The sequence below is a fragment of the Rattus norvegicus genome, chromosome 5 (genome assembly GCF_021556685.1).
Source record: "Rattus norvegicus strain SHRSP/BbbUtx chromosome 5, alternate assembly SHRSP_T2T, whole genome shotgun sequence".
Classification (NCBI taxonomy): Eukaryota; Metazoa; Chordata; class Mammalia; order Rodentia; family Muridae; genus Rattus; species Rattus norvegicus.
In genome coordinates this window covers 38,495,177-38,501,176 of record NC_141538.1, presented here as the reverse complement: position 1 = coordinate 38,501,176, position 6,000 = coordinate 38,495,177, and positions in this window count along the sequence as shown.

The window sequence follows — 6,000 nt, the reverse complement described above, 5'->3', positions numbered from 1 at the left end:
ACAGGAGGGCCAACTCTAAGCAGGGACCTTGACGATCACAGTAGTGGCAGGTCTTGCAGGCTGAGAGTAGGTGCAGTGATGAATTCCCTTTTGTAGTTATGGAAGAACTCTTAGAGGCTAAAGCAGGAAAGAATCTCTCTGGTGGAGGACAAGAGTCTGTCCCCAGCAAGTCTCTCTGCATTGAGTGAGTCACCTAGGAGCAAGGCTCTGAGGTTTTCAGGCTTCTTCCTCTGAAGAGAGTAGGAGTCCCTGGAAAGTCAAAGAACTGGGAAAAATAGGAGGAGGAGGTAACAATCCTGGTTGGGGGAGAGGAAGAATCCTGAGCCCACCCAAAGTCACTGAAAGTTGACAACCATGTGTGCTGGTCTTTGTTTCTGCCTTACTCTCCTTGATATTTTTCACATAGTATTAAAGCTCATTATTTTGCGAGGTATTTATAGACTGAATATATATAGTTACTATAATTATATTTCCTTGAAGCACCAAGTCGCACACAGTAATAGTCAATTAGTGCTATTGAATACATGGACAAGTGGATAAGTACGTGATGGGTGGATGAGTCATTCTACAGAACAAGAAGTAACTAGTATGGGGTGGTTTGACTAGGAATGGCTTCCATAGGCTCATACATTTGAATGCTTGGTCATTAGAGAGTGGCACTCCCTGACAGAGACTAAGAGGTACAGCCTTAATGAAGTAGGTATAGCCTTGTTAAAAGAAATATGTCACTGGGGATGGGCTTTGAGGTTTCAAGGCCCTAGACCAGGCCAGCGACTCTTCCTCTTCCTGTCGCCTGTTAAATCTAGACTTAGAATGCTCATCCACCTCTCTAGCACCAAGTTTGCCTGCATACTGCCTTGCTGCTGGCCACAGTGATGATGGACTAAACTTCTGAAACTGTAACCTAGTTCCATTTAAATGCTTTCCTTTATGAGAGCTGCCATGGTCATGTTGACTAAGACATAGACTAATACTCCTCCTCTCTCCACCACCCCGAGAGAAATTAGAGTCATCTTAGAGCCCCTGGCAAGGCATTTGTGGAATACAGAAGTTTGTCACTTAACGGGAACATTTGGAACTAAGAAAAGGGGGAAAAGACAAGGCTCTGGCTTAGACTAGAACAAAAAACAAACAAAGCAGTGATTCATATGTGAACATGAAAATTTTTCTTTGTTTATTACAGAACTGAATTTCACTAATCTGTCAAAACGAATGCATAGTTTTATAAGATGAGCATATGTGTGCATGTAGGATCCCTACTACATGGAGGCAAAGTACCAAGTCCTCAACTTCCGGGGCTTTCCATCCAGGAAAATTCATGTGCAACCGGAACTTGGCCGAACTACTTAGGGAGTGCCAGCATGGATTATTTTGCACCTCAGTTAATCTTTCCCACCCTCCCCAAGAATGTTCCTTCAAACTAGGTGACACAGTTGGAAAAAGTATTGCCACAGACAATAGAGGGTGGAAAGGATCAAGTTCTGTATCAGCAATGTGTGTCCTATCTTAGACTGTCTGAGGCCACTGCATGAGAAGCCATGAAACCCTCTGACGTATAAACAGTGACATAACGTATCTTGTGGTTCCGTGTCTGGGAACTCCAAGACCAAACACAAATCTGCTCTCTTCTAAAGTCTGCTTCCTCACAGAGGACCACATTCTCTGAGAGATCTGCAAAGCAAAAGTCAGAAAAAGAAGCATGGGGTAGATAAGAGACAGATTCAGGACATAGACAGGCCCAAGGTGGGATCTTCCTGCATTCTTAACTCTTCTCCCCCCTTTCCTCTTTCCCTCCTCTTCCTCTCTCCACCCCCACTGAATATTAGGAAAGTCAATTTGAGGAACACTTGGTAGTACTTACAGAACCCAAACAATCTACTCCCAAATGATTCATAAAAGGGAGGAAAGGTCAAGCTTTATCTTATCTGTCAGCTTCTAAAAGACATTTGACCTCACAGTAATTCCTTTCATAAAGAAATTAGGGGTTGGGGATTTAGCTCAGTGGTAGAGCGCTTGCCTAGCAAGCACAAGGCCCTGGGTTCAGTCCCCAGCTCCGAAAAAAAAAAAAAGAAATTAAACACAATTTGGAAATCCTATCCACATATATTAGGAGAAAGTTACTGACTTTTTAGTTATTTGATTACCTAGGAGTTTTAAAACTCTGGGTGGATAGAAGTCATGAAGATTAAAAAAACTATAAATTACATTGCTCATGGTCACTATATTAGAAACATATTCCAAGTATGTTCTTATTGTTAATTATTAAAAGGATAGAAACTTGGTTGACCATAGTTTTTGGAGGGGTGTTTGTGTGTGTGTGTATGTATGTATGTTATATACATGTATGTTGTATGTATGTTGTATGTAGGTATGTATGTTGTGTGTATTTTGTATGTATGTATGTATGTATGTATGTATGTGCTGTGAATGGTGATTAGAATTGAATAAGCTCATCAGGGTATATTATATCATCCATGTTTCCATCCTGGATTAGGGGAGACAGAGAGAGAGAGAGAGAGAGAGAGAGAGAGAGAGAGAGAGAGAGAGACTAGAAGACACACAGGAATGCGTAGTTCCTCTTCTTCACACATAGTGTCCTGTACCATCTATAGCCTCCACCAGTTAAAGAGCTATCACAGATGTGAACCCTCTTGAGCTTCCAGAATTATAAGCTATAATAAACAATCTCTTGTTAATCGATAGCCTGTGTTGGGTATTTTACTGCAGTAATAAAAAATGGAGTAGCACTATGTCAATCCAAATTTGTTATATTACACTTTGTATTTTAAGTTCAAGAGTCACAATAATAGACATTTGAAATCTTAGAACTTAAGATGCATAGTCAATAGGACAGTGAGTTTGAATATAGCATAGACTAAAACATAAGACCCTGTTTCAGGAAACACACACATCTTGATTAAGTTTTAACATCTTAACTATTTTCTTTTCTTTGTTTTGTTTTTTTGTTTTTCTTTTTTTTCCGGAGCTGGGGTCCGAACCCAGGGCCTTGTGCTTGTTAGGCAAGCGCTTTACCACTGAGCTAAATCCCCAACCCCATCTTAACTATTTTCTAATTGGTTGATGATATAAGTATTATCTTTAATACACACTCATTTTTACATTTGTGTAAGAGTCATATTTTTACCATTTTTGAAAATTATGCCTTTGTAACAAAATGCAGACCTTCATTTTAGAATCTTATAATCACAAATAAGAACATAAACATATATTTACATGCTCAGACTGAATCAGCTTTCAGCTTGACTCAGTTTATTAGACAGAAATATTACTGCTTAGAGAGCAGATTTAAAGGGAGGACTCCAACTGCTACCTTTTGGTAATAGGGACAGAGCATCCCGGGTGGTAATGTTACAAACAAACATGTAAGGTGGAGCAATTAATTATAACATGGTGATACATACATACACACACACAAACACACACGCATACACACACATATACAACACACACACAAACACACAAGCATACACACACATATATACAACACACACACACATACACACACACATACACACACACAAACACACACACACACACACACACACACACACAAGTTGACAAATGTCAGACCAGGAAAAAAGACACTGTTATTTTTCAGAAAAGGAAACAAGATGAATGAGTAATTGTTTTCTGGGACAGTTTGTCAACATTTCATAATTTACCTGTTTGCTTATTTTTGATGCAGATAGTGAGAATGAGTAGACAAGGTATTAGCTACAAGGTACCAAGGAACACTTCAGCTTTATCTTGGAAGCTGTCTCTTGGACAGAATGCACTGTTATGGTTAAACATCCTTGACGGTGCAGGCACATTCTTTCCCATTGCCACACAACCCAGGTGAAGGGTCTGCTTCCTCAGCAGACCTGTCCTCACTGTGACATCACATACCTCGTGGGACTCTCAAGAAGATTCTGGGAAGAAATTCCTTGAAAAGTGAGATTTGGATGACTGTGGTTCGAGAGGTAAAAGAAAGACATTTTATCCCTGTGAATAAGTTATCCAACTAATGAATATTTATAGAAAACTTACTAAAAACAACAACACATTGAATAAGAGTGGAGAGAATGGGTACCCTTGGCTTATGCCCTATGACCCTGGGAAAAATAGCAAAGCCTTGTCTCAGAGAGAGAGGGGAGAGGAGGGGGAGGGGAAGGGGAGGGGAGGAGGGGAGGAGGGGAGGAGGGGAGGAGGGGAGGAGGGGAGGAGGGGAGGAGGGGAGAGGAGAGGAGAAAGAGAATTTCCTGGTACATGTTACAGTGTAGATGACCCTCAAAGTCCCTTGGGACACAATGATTGTCCTTTCTGATAGCAGTGTTCCATGAACAGCTTCCGCCTCAAGCATAGTCATGCACACAATCTTTCAACAGTTTTCATGAAGAGCAGTGTAAGGAGCTACAAGGTTAATTCCTTTAAAGCCCTATCTGTAAGATTCAGCCTTCAACTCAAAATATTTAAACAGAACGTGTTTACTTCTCTCCAGAGGGCTTCCTACAAGTACAATAATTACTTTATGTCATCTGAAGTAACTTTCTGCTGACTAAGCGTAAAAACATCCCAGTGATTCCAACTACTGCTTGTTTTACTAAAATGTAGTGGTATGATCTTTCCTCCTTCCCTTTCCTCCTCTCAACCCCTCCAATGTGCCTTCCATGCTCCCCTTCAAAATCATGGCCCCCTCTTTCTTTATAAATAGACAGGTAGATGATAGATAATAGATTAGATACATAGATAGATAGATAGATAGATAGATAGATAGACAGACAGACAGACAGATAAACAGATAGATAGATGTGCCTATCCTATGTCTTTAATGTTACTGTTAGATAAATGATTTCAAAGCTGACAAGTAGGTATTATATAATCAATTAGGCGAGTTGTCTTAGGGAAAACTGTCTGGTTCTCAGCACCCCTTAGTCACCAGTAGTTCTTGGTCTAGGGGTTTGGACTCCACGAGAGTTCCCTCTTCTAGTTTGCTTGTCTATTGCTGCTGTGCTTGTTCAGGTATTGTTTGGGGAGCCCTGTTGGTGAGCTATCACAGATGAAGCTTCTCTGCCATTTCCAGGAGACATAATCTCATGCAGTTGGACTCTGCTTTATAAAGTACAACATCTGCAGAACTTGCCACCCAGATTTTTAAAAGCCCTAAAGGAGAATGGGCTTTGAGGGTGTGTGTGATGTCAGTAAGTATGTAAGCCAGAATCTTTCAGTGAAAAACACTGTGCATGTTTCCTGTGAGCAAAAGAAAATATTATCTTTCAATGATACACTTTTCCTTTAAAAACACAAAGCTGTTATGATAAGATTGGAATCAGCAGTCAATGAAATTCTAGGTGGAATTCCACTTAGACTCAGTCAGAGCCTTGAGAACTCAGAAAGGAAAGAGAATTACAGAAGCCACTGGCTTTTATGAGGAACAACTTGTTCTGGTACATTTCATTGCTTTAATGAGTTCTGTTTATGGCAAGACACTGAATGCATATTACATAAATTGAAACTTGATATTAGGTAAGCATGCAATATTATTAGATAAAATTCCAGACAAGGTGAGACAAGCCCTAACATTAATTCAATGCAAAGAACTTTCCTACAAGGGGCTCCAGGGACTTCCCAGGGAACAACAGAGTCCTTTATCAGCAGGAACACACACCGTGTTCTGTGAAAAGTTTATATCCTAGAATTCTCCATGCTATCTTAAGAGGCTGAGTTTTCCACAGCATTCTTTTGGGCCCTATACCTTTTCTTTCTAGCAATTTAGAATAAAAAATAGTCACTACATACTCTTAACACTTCTGACTTCCCTCATTCATCCTCTTTCCCCAATCATTTGATAAAGGCTTGTTTCTTGTCTACTGTTCACCTATTTTGTTTTGTTTTATCAGTTTTGTAGAACATTCTTTTATAATCGTGAAGTCTCTAATTTGCATACCCTCCACTGGCTCAATCATGTGTGTTACTAGTATGGTTATTTAAAAAATAAAA